Genomic DNA, 20506 nt, shown 5'->3' on the forward strand with positions numbered 1-20506 from the left:
ATTTGGACCATCGTGGAGCCGCAGACGATTCTGAACCCCTGTATGTAACAGGAGTTGATACTGGCTCAGCTTTTCATTTCAGATAAAATGCAGGGCAGGTAAGAGACTTTCTTGCACCTTAAAAATCCGCTCTTCAATTCCCGGAGAAGACTGGAGACGCTTATATTGTATTTCTGTATCTCTATACATTTGCCTTAACAGGCAATCTCTGTTATTCTCAATAAAAGATTATATGCTGTATATATTGATACTGCATTTTTTTTCCCCCATGTAATTGTTAGGCCCATGTATCGTTTGATTCAGAACCATCAAACGATTACAGCTCTTTTCAATGTAATTATAGTGGTGCAAATTGTTTACCCAAACCTCATTCTGGATAAGGATTTTACAGTTAGCAAACAGCTTTACTTGGGGGCTTGCTGAGAGAACTTTCACTGGTGTCTTTAGCTATTGCAGTATATAGTATACAGACCATAAAAAGACTAGCTTGCATTAATTAATCATTTGTTAAGGGGGGAAAGTACACAGACAATTTCTCCACTATCTCACTAAACTACCAATAGTACTTATAACCTGATTTGTGGCTCTGAAGATTCATTCATTGCAAACTGATATTCCCCTCTTTTTTTTTTTTTTTTTAAAGAGAGAGAAGGCAGACGTTTGTCAAAATTTCGGATTTGGTGCCTCTTTCTTTGTTGAGATCCTATTTTCTATTTCAGTTATATATTTAAAAAAAAAAAACCCCATAGTAAACAGGCACAATCCACCTAAAATTAATACGCAGCCTCACTGCTACATCTGGAGCCCCAGTGCCTCTTCACATGCCATAACACAAGCTTTGAGCTATTTTCCTATACAGTTTAGCGTTGATAACTGGTGTACCCCTTTCCCCTGAAGTTTGCTTGGTGACCCTTCAGGTGAAGGCTGTTCTGATCAATTCGAAGTGCCATTGCAAAACTGTGATAGGAATCTACAATTCCTTTCATAATATTTCCAAACGCAGGGTGTTTCAGCATTAGTTTTTGTATTTATTAGTTTCTTAATATAATAAATAAAAGTCTGATACTCAGTAAATTCAATAGTTGTTTTCACTAAACTGTAAACCTATATTCATGCTGCGTTAAAAAATATATATTCCTATAGTGTCAGATTGTTATTCATGTTCACTATATTAAGTATAGGGGATGGGAAAATATCTGAACAAAATAGATTTTTAAAAAAAAAATCATAGCATATCTAAAGCTGAAGAAGAAAATATTGATAACATAAACTTTATGGAGATAATAAAAGAATGTAACAGATAAGAATGAGAACTGTTAGGAAGGTACCCAACAGATGAAACTCATGCATAATTGTTAACAAAGGTAAAATAAACTTAAAGAACAAAAGCATACTACAAAAAGATGTGAACTGAGAGGATTAGCACCCATAGGCATATAGTACTGTGGTGTATTGAGATGGAGGATTTGTTTATTGGATTCTGCTTCAGGAAACAAAGAACGCCTGGTCCAGTTCAGGAGTCAACCAGAGGTCAGCTTGGGCTCTCCAGCAGTCACAGACAAAATAGTTAAGTCACTGTATTCAGTAAACAATCTTGATGAAGAATACCAATGTTACAAATACGAGTTGTTAAGAGGAAAGAAACGCTTTCATAGGCGTTTCTATGCAAATTTGTGTCTCTTGGGGAAAATAAACTTTATTGTTTTTAAACATAATTACCAATTCTGATGTTTTCAGAAGTTAAGAACAGACTTTTCGGAATTAGATCATACACTCGGTAAAATAGTCACAATAAAAGCTTTGGTTGCCCTCACAGCCCTGCTATCAACTTTTTAATTCAGTTTAACTGAACACACGAGTTAATCTTTGGCGTTAAGTATCCCCCCCTCTCGACCTCCCTATTTCCATATTTGTGAAGGGTTATATAAAAGGATTGAGAACCTGACAAGTGTAGTATCAAAATAAAATAAAATAAAAATTAAATAAAACCTTTATGAAATGAGAACTATATGTCGTGTTAGCCAAACTCTAAACCACGCTTACACGGCTTTTTCACTTATTCAACTTAAAAAGCAAAAGCTCTGACAAGTATGAGAGAGAAACTCTTTCCTATAAAGTAGATACAAGTAAACACAGTCAAACTAAGGAACGTGGTGAGATTATGAAATTACTTTAAGTTGCACAAAACTAGTCTGCATTTCTAAATACTTTTTAAAAGCACACGCTACACACATTGTATATTATTCTAGACACACCCTTCAAACTTTTAACCTTTACTGACGTATTTGGATACATATAGATCACAGTGGAGCATTTTACAGTGCACAGTCTGAAATACGTATAGATTTGCGGGTAGCTTCTGTTGATAACAGTAAACTATTATTACTATTTTTACATTTAAGAATGTTTCTTTACTATAACTTTTGTTTTGTGTGTGGATATGCATTCTAGGATTACTTTGAAGTGCATTCTGAACTTTAGGTAAACTGATGTAACACTCCGAGTGCTTTGCATTCTAATACTTGATCTTTCCTGCCGTCTACCGGGCTTTGAAGAAACTGCAGCCATAAATACTCCAGATAAAAAGAAAAGGGGGGAAAAAAAGAAAAAGTACGATCAAAAAGTGCAGCTTTTTTATGGTAGGTAGAGTCAAAATAAAGAGTATAACATGAAGGTAGCTTACGAATTATAAGGCTTAAAATAATTTTTACAGGATATGAAAATGTCATTTGGGTTTCTAAAAAAATTATTCTTCCTGTATTAAGGGCTCCTTTTACTAAGGTGCGTTAGGACATTAACATGCGAAATAGCATGCGCTGAATTGCCGTGAGCACTAGACCTTAATGCCGGCATTGAGCTGGTGTTAGTTCTAGCGTGCAGTAATATCCTGCGTGCGCTAAAAACGCTAGCACACCTTGGTAAAGGAGCCCTAAATGTCCAATTGTATAGAATCTAATATTCAAACACAACCTCTTACCACTCAGTTGGATTTTTTTTCCCCCTCTGCAAGGCATTGTGTTTATTCCAGTTTAGATGCAAAAAAAAAAAAAAAGCATTTAAGAAAGAAAAATTCTATGCAGGAAGACAGTTCCTCACCAAACCAATCTAGGAGTACTTCTATTTGCTAATTTGACTGTGAACTTAAGTAATTAGATAAAATCACCTATATAAATTTAAGTCGACGAAGCCACTTTTTGTTGGTAGTGGTTTTAAATCCCTCAAACATTTTCCAGTTTCAGAATATTTATTAATCAACTTAAAAAAAAAATGCATACACTATACAAACCAGTGAACATTTTAAAATGTATTCAAAGTAAATACGATATGCCTAATAAACAATTTTGGTTAATGAATAGGTTGATTTTACTGGATTGTGAAAACATAAAAGTGTATAAACTGTAACATTCACAGGCAGTGAGATGCATTTAATATTATCTTCAAAATGTTATTTTTGAAATATGCATGATTTTAGTTGTTCCTTTAACAGTTTACAGCTCGTATGCATAGGGAGAGTTGCTAATAGTTGAAAACCCCCGTTGCAAACCCTTATGACTAAGATCCAAAATAATTGAATGGAAGTCTCTCAGCTCAGCATGAAGTGTTATTTGTTTACGTTTGGGGCTATAGAAAATAGAACGAGTCAGTTTTAGAATATTTATTACTCTACATAATGAAGCATCCTTAATTACTTTAAACAGACATTTTGAAGACGGCAAGTGATAATCTCATGAGAATATGCCTTCTGAATACAAGTATAGACAGATATCATCAAACATCTAATAGTTTTCATTTAAAAAAATCACATTCTTCCTTACTAGTGTATGGAATTAGGGAAATATAAGAATCATTTCTTTTTAGATTAGTTGATTTATCTTTGACTGTTTCAAAAATTTAATGTTGTGTATATTCTTGACTGGTGCCAATGGTACTTATGAAATCTACCTATAACTTATTTTAATGGACGTGGTTTTCTCCCATTACTGGAAATAGCTACAAATGTAAACATGTGGAAAATAAAAGAAAGACATCACTGTATCGAAAAATACTGGTCTCTGTATTCATTCTTTATAGCAGAAGAATTTCCTAACAAATATATTGCCTCAAATGTTTGACTATTAGAATAACATTTGGCTTTAATTTGTCCCAAACGCCGGGCGTTTGCTAATCAGAGCATGTTTGATGTACTGTAAAACACAAATATATCGCACAACTTAAATCCAAAAAGTGAGCGGAATCTGATCAAACATTACAACTCAGGTAGTCCTATTTGACTATCAATTCCCTAGTTTGCAGTTTAGAAACACACACACAAAACTTCAAGGCCACCCATGCTTGTTCCTACTAAATCCACTGAGAGAACAATATAATAGACCAGTGGTCTCAAACCCAAACCCTTCGCAGGGCCACATTTTGGATTTGTAGGTACTTGGAGGGCCTCAGAAAAAAAATAGTTAATGTCTTATTAAAGAAATGACAATTTTGCATTTAGTAAAACTCTTTATAGTTTATAAATCTTTCCTTTTGGCTAAGTCTTAATAATAATATTGTCATTTATAGCTAAAGAGACATATGATCAAGAAACGGTTTTATTTTACTTTTGTGATTATGGTAAACATACCGAGGGCCTCTAAATAGGACCTGGCGGGCCACATGTGGCTCCCCGGGCCGCGAGTTTGAGACCACTGTAATAGAAATACTATATTTGATAAACCGTCCTATCTGAAATGCAGTGCACGTGGTTTTACATTACGAGGAGACTGAATGTCTCATATATGTAAATAAAATAGCATGTATGAAGCATTTGGGATTATGTTGATTAAGTGCAGAGCGATTTAGATATATTTACTGTTTTATGTATAGCTGTACAAAAGGTGCTTTAGGAAACCACTTTTCATGGATATCTAATTGGGGGGAAGGGCTATATTAAATTATTAGGAAAACATTTGATAATACATTTTTAGGGAAGAAAAAACTGATTTCCTTGCTTAAGTAAACTACCTTTGTGCTGAGGCCTGACTGAATTAGCATTCCAAAAAGATGTCTTCCCCTATCCTTCTTCATTCTGTTACACTTACAACTAATTTGACGAAAGAAAAAAACAAAACAAAACACCTTGTCATCTTTCTGGCATTCAACCATCCTGTTTTATAACTTTTTGAGGTGTGGAGCTGAAAAGCTTTTGGAGAGAACAAATGATGCACAAGCCTGACAACTGTTTCAGACTCCAAACAGCACCTTTTGGAGCTTTGCAAGTCCCGGAATGTGGTGAGAGTTACAGGAAGCCACATTTCAAAAGAATCGGGGGAAAGGGGTTGAGGGTGCTAAAAACTCACCCCCCCCCCTCAGATAAGTTAAAGGATCTTGCTCAATATGAGGAGGGGGCGGAGGAGATCGCTCAAGCATCCTCATTGCACCTGTATTATGCCCGCTTTCTTCTGCCCCCTCCCCCTTCCTCACTGTTAGCCTATTTTGGGGTGGTGGGGGAGACCCAATCAGGAGCAGCAAGCAGGTCCTTCATATTGATCTGAAAGTTCCCTCCAACTGCCTTTTTCCTGGTTTACGCTGCTCAGAGTTGGTGAACCGGAGCAGTAATTGAATGAGACTGGGTCGTGGGGTCCAAGCAGGGGCTTGTGGTCCCTCTACTGGCCTGCGTCCTTCTTTAAAAGACCCTGCAGCCTCCTTCGGAAGCAGCCGCCCGATTTTTCACGTAACCCTTCACAAAATAATTTGGCTTAAGTGTCGTCTAGGAAGTGGATGGCAAGCAGTGCTTTGCAAGAGCCCAGAAATCCTGCAATCAAGTCTCTGAGGCGGTAGCCATGACTTCATTTGCAGGTTTTCTGCTTTACGTCCATGATGAAAAATGTGCAGAACCTATATGAGGAAAACCTCTAATACAGGGGTGTCCAACCTGCGGCCCGAGGGCCGCATGCGGCCCCATGAAGTATTTTGTGTGGCCCCGGTCGAGGGCAATGCAGTGTTTTCCTCTGCTGTTCCCGGGTGTTTACCGTCTTGCCGGCTCCCTCCTCCGTCTTGCTGCAGCGTTTGCGCGGCCCCCAGAAACATTTTTTTCAGCTAATGCGGCCCAGGGAAGCCAAAAGGTCGGACACCCCTGCTCTAATAGAAAGCATATCTCTCTACCCCTCCATTTAATACATATAAATAGGGGTGGCAAGGGGAAATTGACTGCAGTGTATTAAAAAAAAAAAAATAATAACATAACATAGGAATGTTATAGTCAAGACAAGCATGTGAACTGTTGGGGCAGTTACCCATGTCTTGAACATCTCTCCCTTTGAACTCATTTCCCACGTTCTTCAAGGAGCTGTTTGGAGGTGGGTGCGCACAGTTTGTTGGAAGACTTTTCGGCTTTTCTCATCTCTGGAAAAAAAAAAAAAAAAAAGCACCCCAAAGTATTAGCAATCCTCACTTAGCACAGTCTAAGCAAGCACCGCTGCTGGAACAAGAGGGCATTCGTCACCCAGGCTATTATTTCAGGTGTGCTAATGGGATTAGAGCCGTGTGAAAAAAGTAGGGGATTAGTGCGATCCCAGCTCTCAAGTCCCAGCTGCATCTGCCGCCTGCAGCCCCTGGCTGGAGCCCAGAGGTGAAAAGTGAAGGCCGCTAGCGAGCGGGCAGCAGGTCTGAAGTGAGAGGCAGGGTCACGTGCAGGCGGTGCTGAAGTGCAGGGACGAGTCTCGCACCTCATCAGCGGGCTGTTAATTGGTCGCCACCTGAAGCCTGGAAGCGAGGGGAGAAAAAAGGACATGTGTCTAGGTGTGAAAAAGTGTAATTCGTACAAAAGGGGAAAGGGGATCCAAGCAACCACTTCAGTGCTTCGTGTGATGAGGCCCATAGTTCCCCCCCCCCCCTGAAGAATTTTCCTAAATCCGTTGTCTTGCCGCTGGAAAATGCAGTTCCTTTATTTCACCGATTCATTTATGAATCGATCAATTTATCTGTGTTATCAGTTTGCCCGACTACAAATGGTCAAAGCTCTGCTGTTATGAGTTTTCAGTCTGTTCGCATAAAATGTAGATGATACCCATATGCTGTTAGTGTAATAGAGGATTTTATAAATTCTGTATATGCTGGTGCTAATGTTATTGAATACTTTAAATATATTGTACATGTATCAATCGTATCAAACACGTGAATAAAAATGTTCTTAATAAATAGGGTGTATAATAAATAAGTTATTACCCTGAATTCTTTGAAACGTTCTTTAAATGTTGTTCCAGTATGTGGCTAGTGTTTTTGATGGGGTTTCTTCCTTACCCATTAAATCAGCACTTGCCTAGGACAGGGTTAGGGAACTCGAGAGCCGTAGTCCAGTCGAGTTTTCAGGATTTCTTCAAGGAATAGGCATGAGATCTATTTGCATGCACTGCTTTCAGTGCATATTCATTGGGGAAATCCTGAAAACCTGACTGGAATGTGGCTCTCGAGGACCGGAGTTCCCTGGCCCTAGGAGAAGGTTCTAAGCTTTCAGCATTCAAGCCAGAGGTGCACATTTTTTGACTAGAGCTGTCAACCACTGCTGATTATGGTGAAAATGCTTGCTTCTGTATTGATTTTTTTTATTGTTGTTGTTGTATTTCAGAACAGTGGAGGAGTGTGTGGCACAGTGGTTAGAGAGCTACAGCATCAGCACCCTGAGGTTGTGGGTTCAAATCACTTGCTGCTCCTTGTAACCCTGGATAAGTCACCTAATCTCCTCATTGCCCCAGGTACACTATATAGAGCTTGAGACCACTAGGACAGATAGGGAAATATGACAAAGTACCTGAATGTAAACCACTTAGGATATAATGGGATTGCTTTTAATCAAAATAGAGTCACAATTAGGCTTTTCACACAGTCTATCATTCTGTTTTGCCTTTTCTACTCACAATACACATGCATAAACCATTGGTTACCCGAGCAGTAGGCCAGTTGTTAAAGAGACCCAGCCAGAAATACTTTGCAAGTCACCACTCTCTTTTACCTCAGGTTAGAGAATGGCACGGGGACAAATTTTTCCCCATCCCCACAGGAACTCATTTTCCCATCCAGTCACAGCGAGTTCTTTTCCTACCCCTGCCCTGTTCCTGCATGCTCTGCCCTCATCTGCATAAGTCTCAAACACTTTAAAATCATAAATAACAGCATTGTAGAGCTCAGATTGTGATGTCATAATGCTTCATTCCACAAGTGCCTAAGCTCTGCCCTCATCTGCACAAGCCTCAAACACTTTAAAATCATAAATAACAACATTCTAGAGCTCAGATTGTGATGTCATAATGCTTCATTCTACCAGTGCCAAAGCTCTGCCCTCATCTACAAAAGCCTCAAACACTTTAAAATCATAAATAACAACATTCTAGAGCTCAGATTGTGATATCATAATGCTTCATTCCACCAGTGCCTAAGCTCTGCCCTCATCTACAAAAGCCTCAAACACTTTTAAAATCATAAATAACAACATTCTAGAGCTCAGATTGTGATGTCATAATGCTTCATTCCACCAGTGCCTAAGCTCTGCCCTCATCTGCACAAGCCTCAAACACTTTAAAATCATAAATAACAACATTCTAGAGCTCAGATTGTGATGTCATAATGCTTCATTCCACCAGTGCCTAAGCTCTGCCCTCATCTGCATAAGTCTCAAACACTTTAAAATCATAAATAACAACATTCTAGAGCTCAGATTGTGATGTCATAATGCATCATTCCACCAATGCCTAAGCTCTGCCCTCATCTGCACAAGCCTCAAACACTTTAAAATCATAAATAACAACATTCTAGAGCTCAGATTGTGATGTAATAATGCTTCATTCCACCATTGCCTCAGCTCTGCCCTCATCTGCACAAGCCTCAAACACTTTAAAATCATAAATAACAACATTTAGAGCTCAGATTGTGATGTCATAATGCTTCATTCCACCAGTGCCTAAGCTCTGCCCTCATCTACAAAAGCCTCAAACACTTTAAAATCATAAATAACAACATTCTAGAGCTCAGATTGTGATGTCATAATGCTTCATTCCACCAATGCCTAAGCTCTGCCCTCATCTGCACAAGCCTCAAACACTTTAAAATCATAAATAACAACATTCTAGAGCTCAGATTGTGATGTCATAATGCTTCATTCCACCAGTGCCTAAACTCTGTCCTCATCTGCACAAGCCTCAAACACTTTAAAATCATAAATAACAACATTCTAGAGCTCAGATTGTGATGTCATAATGCTTCATTCCACCAGTGCCTAAGCTCTGCCCTCATCTGCACAAGCCTCAAACACATTAAAATCATAAATAACAACATTCTAGAGCTCAGATTGTGATGTCATAATGCTTCATTCCACCATTGCCTCACCTCTGACCTCATCTGCACAAGCCTCATTTACTTTAAAATCATAAATAACAACATTCTAGAGCTCAGATTGTGATATCATAATTCTTCATTCCACCAATGCCTAAGATCTGCCCTCATCTGCACAAGCCTCAAACACTTTAAAATCATAAATAACAACATTCTAGAGCTCAGATTGTGATGCCATAATGCTTCATTCCACCAATGCCTAAGCTCTGCCCTCATTTGCACAAGCCTCAAACACTTTAAAATCATAAATAACAACATTCTAGAGCTCAGATTGTGATGTCATAATGCATCATTCCACCAATGCCTAATCTCTGCCCTCATCTGCACAAGCCTCAAACACTTTAAAATCATAAATAACAACATTCTAGAGCTCAGATTGTGATGTCATAATGCTTCATTCCACCAGTGCCTAAACTCTGTCCTCATCTGCACAAGCCTCAAACACTTTAAAATCATAAATAACAACATTCTAGAGCTCAGATTGTGATGTCATAATGCTTCATTCCACCAGTGCCTAAGCTCTGCCCTCATCTGCACAAGCCTCAAACACATTAAAATCATAAATAACAACATTCTAGAGCTCAGATTGTGATGTCATAATGCTTCATTCCAGCAGTGCCTAAGCTCTGCCCTCATCTGCACAAGCCTCAAACACTTTAAAATCATACGGTCTGCGTCTGTGTATGGCCGTTTGGAGGAGGATGGGCAGGGGAGGGCTTCAATGGCTGGGAGGTTGTAGATGGGCTGGAGTAAGTCTTAACAGAGATTTCGGCAGTTGGAACCCAAGCACAGTACCGGGTAAAGCTTTGGATTCTCGCCCAGAAATAAAAAAGAAAAAAAAAAAAAAATTTAAATTGAATCAGGTTGGGCAGACTGGATGGACCATTCGGGTCTTTATCTGTCGTCATCTACTATGTTACTATGTTACTATAAATAACAACATTGTAGAGCTCAGATTGTGATGTCATAATGCTTCATTCCACCAGTGCCTAAGCTCTGCCCTCATCTGCACAAGCCTCAAACACTTTAAAATCATAAATAACAACATTCTAGAGCTCAGATTGTGATGTCATAATGCTTCATTCTACCAGTGCCAAAGCTCTGCCCTCATCTACAAAAGCCTCAAACACTTTAAAATCATAAATAACATTCTAGAGCTCAGATTGTGATGTCATAATGCTTCATTCCACCAGTGCCTAAGCTCTGCCCTCATCTACAAAAGCCTCAAACACTTTAAAATCATAAATAACAACATTCTAGAGCTCAGATTGTGATGTCATAATGCTTCATTCCACCATTGCCTCAGCTCTGCCCTCATCTGCACAAGCCTCAAACACTTTAAAATCATAAATAACAACATTCTAGAGCTCAGATTGTGATGTCATAATGCTTCATTCCACCAGTGCCTAAGCTCTGCCCTCATCTACAAAAGCCTCATACACTTTAAAATCATAAATAACAACATTATAGAGCTCAGATTGTGATGTCATAATGCTTCATTCTACCAGTGCCAAAGCTCTGCCCTCATCTACAAAAACCTCAAACACTTTAAAATCATAAATAACAACATTCTAGAGCTCAGATTGTGATGTCATAATGCTTCATTCTACCAGTGCCAAAGCTCTGCCCTCATCTACAAAAGCCTCAAACACTTTAAAATCATAAATAACAACATTCTAGAGCTCAGATTGTGATGTCATAATGCTTCATTCCACCAATGCCTAAGCTCTGCCCTCATCTGCACAAGCCTCAAACACTTTAAAATCATAAATAACAACATTCTAGAGCTCAGATTGTGATATCATAATGCTTCATTCCCCCAGTGCCTAAGCTCTGCCCTCATCTACAAAAGCCTCAAACACTTTAAAATCATAAATAACAACATTCTAGAGCTCAGATTGTGATGTCATAATGCTTCATTCCACCAGTGCCTAAGCTCTGCCCTCATCTGCACAAGCCTCAAACACTTTAAAATCATAAATAACAACATTCTAGAGCTCAGATTGTGATGTCATAATGCTTCATTCCACCAGTGCCTAAGCTCCGCCCTCATCTGCACAAGCCTTAAACACATTAAAATCATAAATAACAACATTCTAGAGCTCAGATTGTGATGTCATAATGCATCATTCCACCAATGCCTAAGTTCTGCCCTCATTTGCACAAGCCTCAAAAACTTTAAAATCATAAATAACAACATTCTAGAGCTCAGATTGTGATGTCATAATGCTTCATTCCACCAATGCCTAAGCTCTGCCCTCATCTGCACAAGCCTCAAAAACTTTAAAATCATAAATAACAACATTCTAGAGCTCAGATTGTGATGTCATAATGCTTCATTCCACCAGTGCCTAAGCTCTGCCCTCATCTGCACAAGCCTCAAACACTTTAAAATCATAAGTGTTTGAGGCTTGTGTGGTTAACGCAGAGCTTACAGGAATGGATTAGGGACAGCAACGAAACTCGTGTGGATGGGTGCAGACGGGGTTTAGACTTAGGTCTCTATTTACTAACTCACAAAAAGATAGCATTTTGCATGCAGTTTTGCTGCAGGATTCACTAACCCTCTGTACTGCAATCTATTTAATCTAATAATAAGTTTATTTTTCACTGCTACAGCCAGGAAAATAACATGTTCTCAGCTGCAGCAAGGCAAAGATAGTGGGCCCCAGCTCAGAGTTGTTACTTTTGAAATGGTAAATCATGCCCTGTACAAGAAGTAACCCTTTCTTTGACAGAATAAGTTGCTCTATAATTCCTGATCCATTTTGAACATATTCTAGCAAACTGTCCCTTCTATAAGCCTTGATCCATTTAACATTTGAAGACACCTCCCAGAGCACCCTATCCCTGATCCATTTAATATTACAAGACATATCCCAACCACCTTATACCTATGGAGCCACTTCTTCCCTGGTGGCTTCCTTTGTTTAAATGGCATGTACAGATGACTAGTCTGGGTCTGAATCTGCCCCCACCCCACCTCCACATACTGTACCTATATCTTCTAGGATATCTCTGGTGGGTGATGGGGTGCAGGAATGATCCCTGGTCACTTTGATGAATGCAGACTCCCAGTGTTATTTTCATGAGACTACGAGGGGGTGCTGAAAAGTTCTCAGCCCAACCAACTTCCTAAATTCAGAGCATTATTTTGCCACTGTAGCTGAAAAGAGTGCTATTTTTTTTTTGCAAAGTGCCAATTTGCAGAATCATATTGCTATGCTTAGACATTGTTTCGGATCATTGATTGAATCATGTCAACGCAAAGTGTGGAATTTCCAAGTGTGGAACTCCCAGTTGTCACAAAGATCCAAAGAAAATCCACGAAGGTATGATGAAAACGTTGACTGACAAAGGCCTATCATGCTCCGTGGTGGAGAAGTAGTGTACAAACTTTCAGCGTGGAGATTTTGTAAACGAAGATACAGCAAGGTCTGTCAACTCTTGAAATAGTGTCAACTCTTGAAATTGTTGACCATGCCCATGACCTGATGTTGGCAGATCAATGAATATCAGCTAAAACAATTTCTGAGACACTACAGATATCCAGGAAATGTTTAAAAGCAGACTGAAAACCCACCTTTTTGATTTAGCCTTCAATGCATAACCATACTCCTCTCTGCCCACTGCTCACCACCCTAGCTAGCAGATTAACCATCCCCCCTATTTGTCTGTCTTGTCTGTTCAGATTGTTCACTCACTTGAGCAGGGACTCTGTACAGCGCTGCGTATGTCTGGTAGCGCTCTAGAAATAATAGTATAATCCACAAGCAGCTGGGTATGCAGAAGCTGTCAGCCAAGTGACTTCCCAAATGTTTGAATGCTGATGAGAAATGACATCAAGTGGACACTTCCAAGTTGGTTTTGCAGCATTTTCAGTGAGCTGGTGCCATCCTTTTGGAATGACTAGTTACTGCTGATAAAACATGGTTATGCCGCTATGATCCTGAGACAAAATAACAGTCCATTCAATTGCAGCACTTAGGTTCTCCAAGCCCAAGGAAATTCAAGACCCAAAAGTCATCAGGAAAGGTCATGGCCACAGTGTTTTGGGATCAGGAAGGTGTTGTAATGACTGACTATCTTCCAAGGGGGTCAAATGCAGAATACTACTGTAACTTGCTGTGCAAATTAAAGGAGGCACTGAAACAAAAAGGGAGAGGAAAGCTTTCTTTTTGCAAGACAATGCACCTGCTCACAAGGCTGGCAAAATGATGGATGTTTTGATAGAGTTGGGATTTCAGTTGGGATAGACCATAAACCCTACTCACTAGATCTTGCTCCATCTGACTGTTTTCTGTTTCTAAACCTTAAAAAGAGTTTGAAAGGGCAACAATTTTTGAGTGATTTGGAGGTGATTAAAGCAGCGGAGCAGTATTTCAGGAACCAGACAGAGTATTTTTGGGAAGGGTTACAGAAGCTTCAGACACAATAGCCCTGATTCTGTATAGGACGTCCGGGACGGGCGTCCTATGCTGAATCGGGCCTACACTAACCCCGATTCTGTAACCAGTGTCCATGTTACAGACGCCTTTTAGAGAATTGGGTTAAAGTAGACACGGCCTCTACACTTATCACGGCAAGGGATCGCCCTGCCGCGATAAGTATAGCGGCCGCCTGTCCGATCGCCGGCAGGAGGGTGCCAAACTCCTCCTGCCAGAAAGCCGCACCCCCTCCGAACCCCCTATGCTAATGCCCTCCTGAGCTACCCCTCCGATTACCCCCTTAACCTCCCCCCAACTAACCTCTAAATTGTTGGCCAGACGGACGGGCTTTGCTGCCGTCCAGCCGGCAGGCCTGCCTCATCGAAATGACTCATCGAAATGCCTTCAATATAGGCGGCCTGCCTGGGGGAGCATTTTTTTTTTTTAAATGTGTATCCCGATTGGCTGATTAGACAGCTGTAGGACGCCTACAGCTGCCTAAAATCGGGACGCACTTTGCAGAATCAGGACCAATATGTTGTGTGGTGAACTAAGGTTAATATGTGGAATCACTTTTAAGTTTCATGGCTCCACATCATTCCCTTTTTGGTTGGGGTGAGAACTTTTCAGCACCCCTTCATACCATTAGGGGTATATATTGAAGATCTAAGGCCAGTACTGGGCAGACTTGCACAGTCTGTGTCACGTATATGGCCATTCAGTTGTGGATGGGCTGGGATGAGCTGGAGTGAGCTTCAATGGGGACTCAGGTAGATGCACAATACCGGGCAGAGCGCTATCTAAGAAAAAGAACAATATAAATTAAATCATTATAGAGATTGTATGTTTGAGCAGACTGGATGGACCATTGAGGTCTTTATCTGCCATCATTTACTATGCTACTATGTAGGGCTTCCACTTGTATAAACAGAGCTGCTGAGTTAGCCTTTGAGGATCTCTCCTGCATTTTCTCAACCACCAACTAGCAACAGAACCTAGTAGCCACAAGGGGTGCAGAAGATGGGTCCAAGGGTTTTCTAATTTGAAACGGATTTGGGCTAGGAATAGGTCTGATATCTTCAAATGTTAAATGGGGTTGAGGATGGAGGATGGTCCAGGCTTCAAATTTTAAATGAATTGGGGAGTGGGGAATGGCGGTAAGGCAAGGGCTGCTTTCATTCTTATAAAATGACTGTGAATGGGGGAGCAATTTTATACAAATCATCATCCCTTTTCTGAGCTTTTCTAAAAGCAATGGCCCACGTATGAGCAGGAAAGAGTTGACAGCCACTCTTGAGGTATTAACTTTTAATGACTACTGCAACTTGCCATGTTTACGGCAAACTCATCCCCCCCTCCTTTTTGCAATACCGCAAAAGCATTTTTTAGTGCCAGCTGGCGCACCGAATGCTCGGTGCTGCTCCCGATGCTCACAGAGTTCCTGAGCCGCCCTGTGCTAAAAACCGCTTTCACAGTTTTGTAAAAGGGGGGGGGGGGGGTTATTCATTTTAGTGGTCACCACATAAAATCATAAATCTATAAATAATAGCCCGCGACCTTATAAGGGCTGCATCAGGAGTGTAAAAATCAAAAATCACCTATTGGCAATGGCTTCTCTCCTCTCCCTTGCAAACTGCTCCTTATTTGTAGGCGGAAAAAGCCCCTGTGCTAATTCCAATCTGCACTAATCAGTCGTTGTGCACCAAAACCCATGGGCAGATTAGCTCTCCATCCCCCAAAACACACCTCATGCTAAAATATAAAATCTACATTTTTCAGTGTTGGGCAGGAGTGTCAAACTCAATCACATAAGGGGCCGAAATCTAAAACATAGGCTAAGTTGTGGGCCAAATTTTTTATTAAGATACTTAGGGGTCCTTTTATTAAGGTGTGCATTTAGCGCACGCTAAATCGGTTAGCGTACCTTAATCTTAGTCTTAGTAGTCTTATGTCTGCCTGATCCTTAGTGAGCTAGAAAAGTCTGCCTGTTAGATAGTATGAAAGTCTGCCTGTCAGAGTTTAAAAGTTGGAAGGATAGAGGTAGTTAGTTAGTTAATTGTTAGTTTAGTCTGCCTGTTTGTTAGTTGGCTAGAAAAGGCTGCCCTGTTAAATAGTTTGAAAGTTTGAAGGATAGAGTGACTGGTAAGGTCTGGCTGTTGCTTAGTTAGAGAGGTCTGCTTGCTTGTTGGCTAGATAGAAAGGTCTGCCTGGTTTGAAAGTTGGATAGAAAATTTAAAAGATAGTCTAAAAGTTAAATAGCTAGTTGTATGTGCCTGGTGGTTGTACTCCACTTGTTATGTGTTAAAACCTTACCTTGGCGGTTATTCGGACCCCTTCCTTGAGGCCCTTCGCAAAGGCGCTCTACGCGCCGTTGGCTCGTCCCCTTTTATAACCTCTCCAACCCCAAGCCGGCTTTATGATGTAAACAAAATAAATAAAAAAGACTTGTCCTCTCTCTTTTAGGTCCTAGTTCACGCTTGCTGTCTAACACCAACTCTGGCAGGATATACATTTCAAATCTGACATATTGTAATCACAAAACAGAGAATAAAATTATTTTTTCTACCTTTTGTTGTCTGGTCATTAATCAAATCATGTTGGTCTCAGGCTCTGGTTGTCATCTAAAAACTTGCTTGCCAGGGTCTTCTTCCCATTTGTCATTTTCTTCTTTCTTTGTGTTAACCATCCATCTTCCATCTCTGTCCTCCCCTTTCATTTCCCTTCTCTTCCCTGGAAGTCTGGCATCTTTCCTTTTTTTCGTCTCCATCCCCGCAGCTGCAGTGATGGACCCCACTATCCCCAGATCCACCATCTTTCCTTTTCTCAGCTACCTTTTCATTTAGCATCCCTCCCTCCTTCTCCACCATCCCAGGGACCACCATCTCTCCCTTTCTCTTCCCAACTACCCTCCTATGCAGTATCTCTATCCCCCCTCCACACCAATCCTTGTGTCCAACTTTTCTCCCTTTCTGTTCCTTCCCTCCCTCCATCCCATTGTCCTCCATCTGTCTCCCTCTCCTCTGTTTTAAGACCCATTATTTCTTTCATTCCCCCCTCAGTCCCGCATATGCACGTCTCTTTGGACCCCTCCTTCCCTCCCTCCCTGTACTTCTACACCAGGGCCTGCATCTTCTTTCTAGCGCGGTCTCACCTTCAAACAGCCTGCAGAGGATCGCCGGTGCTGTAGCGATCCTAAGCAGGCTGCCATTGACCTCTGCAGCACATTCCCTCTGCCGTGGTCCCACCCTTCTTCTGACGTACTGGATCGTGGCAGAGGGAACATGCTGTAGAGGTCGACGGCATCCTGCTTAGGATCGCTACAGCACCAGTGATCCTCTGAAGGCTGTTTGAAGGTGAGACCGGGATGGAGGGAAGGAAGGATAGAGGGCCAAATCACAGGCCAAATTGAATTACCCTGTGGAACAAATCTGGCCCACGGGCATGAGTTTGACACCCCTGGTGTAGGGGAAGCGCATGCTGATCCTAAAACTACTGCAGAACACCTGAACATGTTCCACAGTAGTGTCTTCTAACCTGCTCAGACTTCGGCTAAATATCACTGGCACCTACTCAAGCCATGGCTCCTCTCCAGAATCACCCTGTGGCCTGTCCCTGACTGCCCCTCTTTATTGGGGATCACTCATGCACTGCCCTGCTTAGTGCTGCTGAATATCAGAGGTTGGGTTGACAACAGAAAATTTAAGTGTGCCAGATAGTGGTCTAGCGAGGGTAACTGAAGCCCGGGATGATGGTGCCCCTTCCCCACCCTCCTCTCTGCCCCCCTCTCCTTCCTAAACCCCCATGCTGCACATGCATCCCCCTTCCCTTCCCCTGTACCTTTTTAATATTCCAAGCGAGAGCGAAAGCATGAACTTGCTGCCCATATTGAATCGGCTGTCCCTCTGACGTCACTTCCTAGACACCGACACCGATGTGGGCAGCAAGTTCATAATGCTGCTCACGCAGGAAAAATGAAAGAGGTACGAGGGAAGGGAAGGGGGGCACACGTGAGAGCAGGGGAGGTAGGGAAGGAGGGGGCTGGAGAGGAAGACGGGCACCTGTACCCTTTATAAAGACCGCGCCTGGGGCAGACCGCCACCCCCCGCAGCCCCCTTACTATACCAGTGGGGCTAGAGCAGGGGTGGGCAATGAGGGCCACAATCTAGTCGGGTTTTCAGGATTTCCCCAATGAATATGCATGAGATCTATTTGCATACAGTGGAGGCAGAGCATGCTAATAGATCTCATGCATATTCATTACTGCACTACAAATCAGGGTACAATTAAACAATCTACCTATCCAAAAAAGTGTTTGACACATATAATATAACTAGGCAGGCTTTCTACTTAAATACACTATATTTATTAAATAACTCAAATCACAGCACCATTTTACATATTACACAAAATGAATGAATCCATCTTGCACTTCCAATTGATAAAATCAGCAGCCTGTTGGACAAAAAACCTGGAGCTTGTACTCAGTTCATTCCAAGACCTTTTCTGGTGACGCTGTAATAGCGAAACATGGTGCTACGTTGGGCTGGCTGGATACAGTCTGAATTGGAATAAGAAGGCATTTTATCATCTTTGTCTAAGAATCAGTAAATGCTTGTTAGAACATTGGAGAAATGCAATAAAGCACACAAGACTATGAGGTGGAACAGGTTAACTTTATTCAGAACAGATCTTGGAATGAACTGAGTACAAGTTCCAGGTTTTCTTCCACCAGGCTGCTGCCCAGGTGGACAAAACAGATTTTATCAATTAGAAGTGCAAGATGGATTCATTCATTTTGTGTAATATGTAAAATGGTGCCGTGATTTGAGTTATTTAATAAATATAGGGCTCCTTTTACGAAGGTGCGCTAAGCATTTTAGCGCACACACCAGGTTAGCGCACACTAGCCAAAAATCTACCGCCTGCTCAAAAGGGGCAATTTAGCACGCGCTATTCCCCGTGTTAAGGCCCTAGCGCAGCTTTGTAAAAGGAGCCCATAGTGTATTTAACCTGAAAGCCTGTCTAGTTATATTATATGCATATTCATTGGGGAAATCTCGAAAACCTGACTGGATTGCGGCCCTCGTTGCCCATCCCTGAGCTAGAGCCTCTCTAGCCCATTTAAATTGCCCTGAATATCGGTTCTAAGATCCTTCCTTATGAAAAAGAAGTACTGCAAAAACTTTCTGACCTCTAGAGCATCAATAAATCTACTACTAGGAAAACAGAACACAGACAATAGATGTGATTCACACACAGGATATAGATAAGTCCTATTGCAAATGCATCAAGTACCCTGGGAGAACCTTTAGTCATGTGCCCTCCCACCATCTATTTATGTATTGAAGAGTGCTCTAGCAATTTACTCCCTCCTTTAACATTTTTTCAGCTTTCTTACCTTCTCCCATCCCATGCAGCACTATCCCTTCCCCTCTGCACTCAGCCCAGACTAGCATCACTATTATAATTAGTTACATGGGCAGAGGACTGTTGCACTTATAAAAAGTCCACCTGACCCACAGGAGGTAGGATTTCAAACATTGAAAAAAAATGAAATAAAAATACCCAAAGACAGCTAGCCTCTTATTCACTGTTCCTCTATAGCAGTAGTCTTCAATGCAAGGCCCACGAGCCAATGGCAGCCCTCAGAGACCTCTTAAGCGGCCTGTAGAGCCTGTACAGGATCTCACTTCCAATGTTCCCTCTGAGCTGTGCGGCTGCAGCACCTTTAACAGGAGGCTGCGCAGCCGGTGGAGTCAGGACCAGCACCTTGTCCTTCTGGTACCATTCTCCCACCATGTTCCACTACTGCTTTCCTGAAGCAGCAGTGGCAAACTGAAACAGACCAGCTGTGGGATCTTCCCATACATAGCTTTGTACCTACTGTCATGTAAGGAAATATTTCTATTTGTACAGGTAATAGATGGAAGTGGGCAAAAAAATGTCATGAAGACATTCTAATGTTGATTTTATGCTATGTATGTTTTATATGGAAACTGTCTAGATATAGACAGTATATAAATTTTAGAAATAAATAAATAAATATCTGCGGCTACTGACTCTGACCTGGAAGAAGAAGTGACGTTGGAAAGGACAGGTTGGCAGTCGGAGGTATGTATGGGAAGATTCTGCAGCTGGTCTGTTTCAGTTTGCCCCTTCTTCAGGAAATCATCTGCAGTGGGGATGCTAGGGGACAGATGCTGGTGGATGTGGGGTATGGGAGAGAGGGAGCAGATACTGGTGGAAATGGGTTAGGGACAGATGCTTGTGGAAGAGGGATGGGGAGAGAAAGGGGGTAGACACTGGTGGAAGTGGGATGGGAGGAGAAAGAGGGGTCAGAAGCTGTGGAAATGGTTGTGGTGGGGGTGAGAGAGATGGGGTAGATTCTGTGCATAGAAATGGGAAACATATTCTAGATAGAACAGGGGAGAGAGAGGGCAGGTGTTGGAGCACAGGGTACAGAGATGAGGGAAATAATAGAACAAGGAAGTGAAAAGGGAGATGTTGGATAGAAAGTGAGGGGGATAGAGAGGGCAGATATATGGAAGGGGATAGATACAAAAAGGAGGGAAATATTGATGGATGGAGAGAGAAGGGAGATGCTGGATGAAAGGGGAGGGGAATAAGCTGTATAGAAGGAGAGAGACAGAAGCTTGGATGGAAAAAGGGAGAGACAGGAAGGAGATGTTGTAAGGGGGAAGTGAAAGGGGAGAGAGGGG

The sequence above is a fragment of the Geotrypetes seraphini genome, chromosome 3 (assembly GCF_902459505.1).
Source record: "Geotrypetes seraphini chromosome 3, aGeoSer1.1, whole genome shotgun sequence".
NCBI lineage: Eukaryota > Metazoa > Chordata > Amphibia > Gymnophiona > Dermophiidae > Geotrypetes > Geotrypetes seraphini.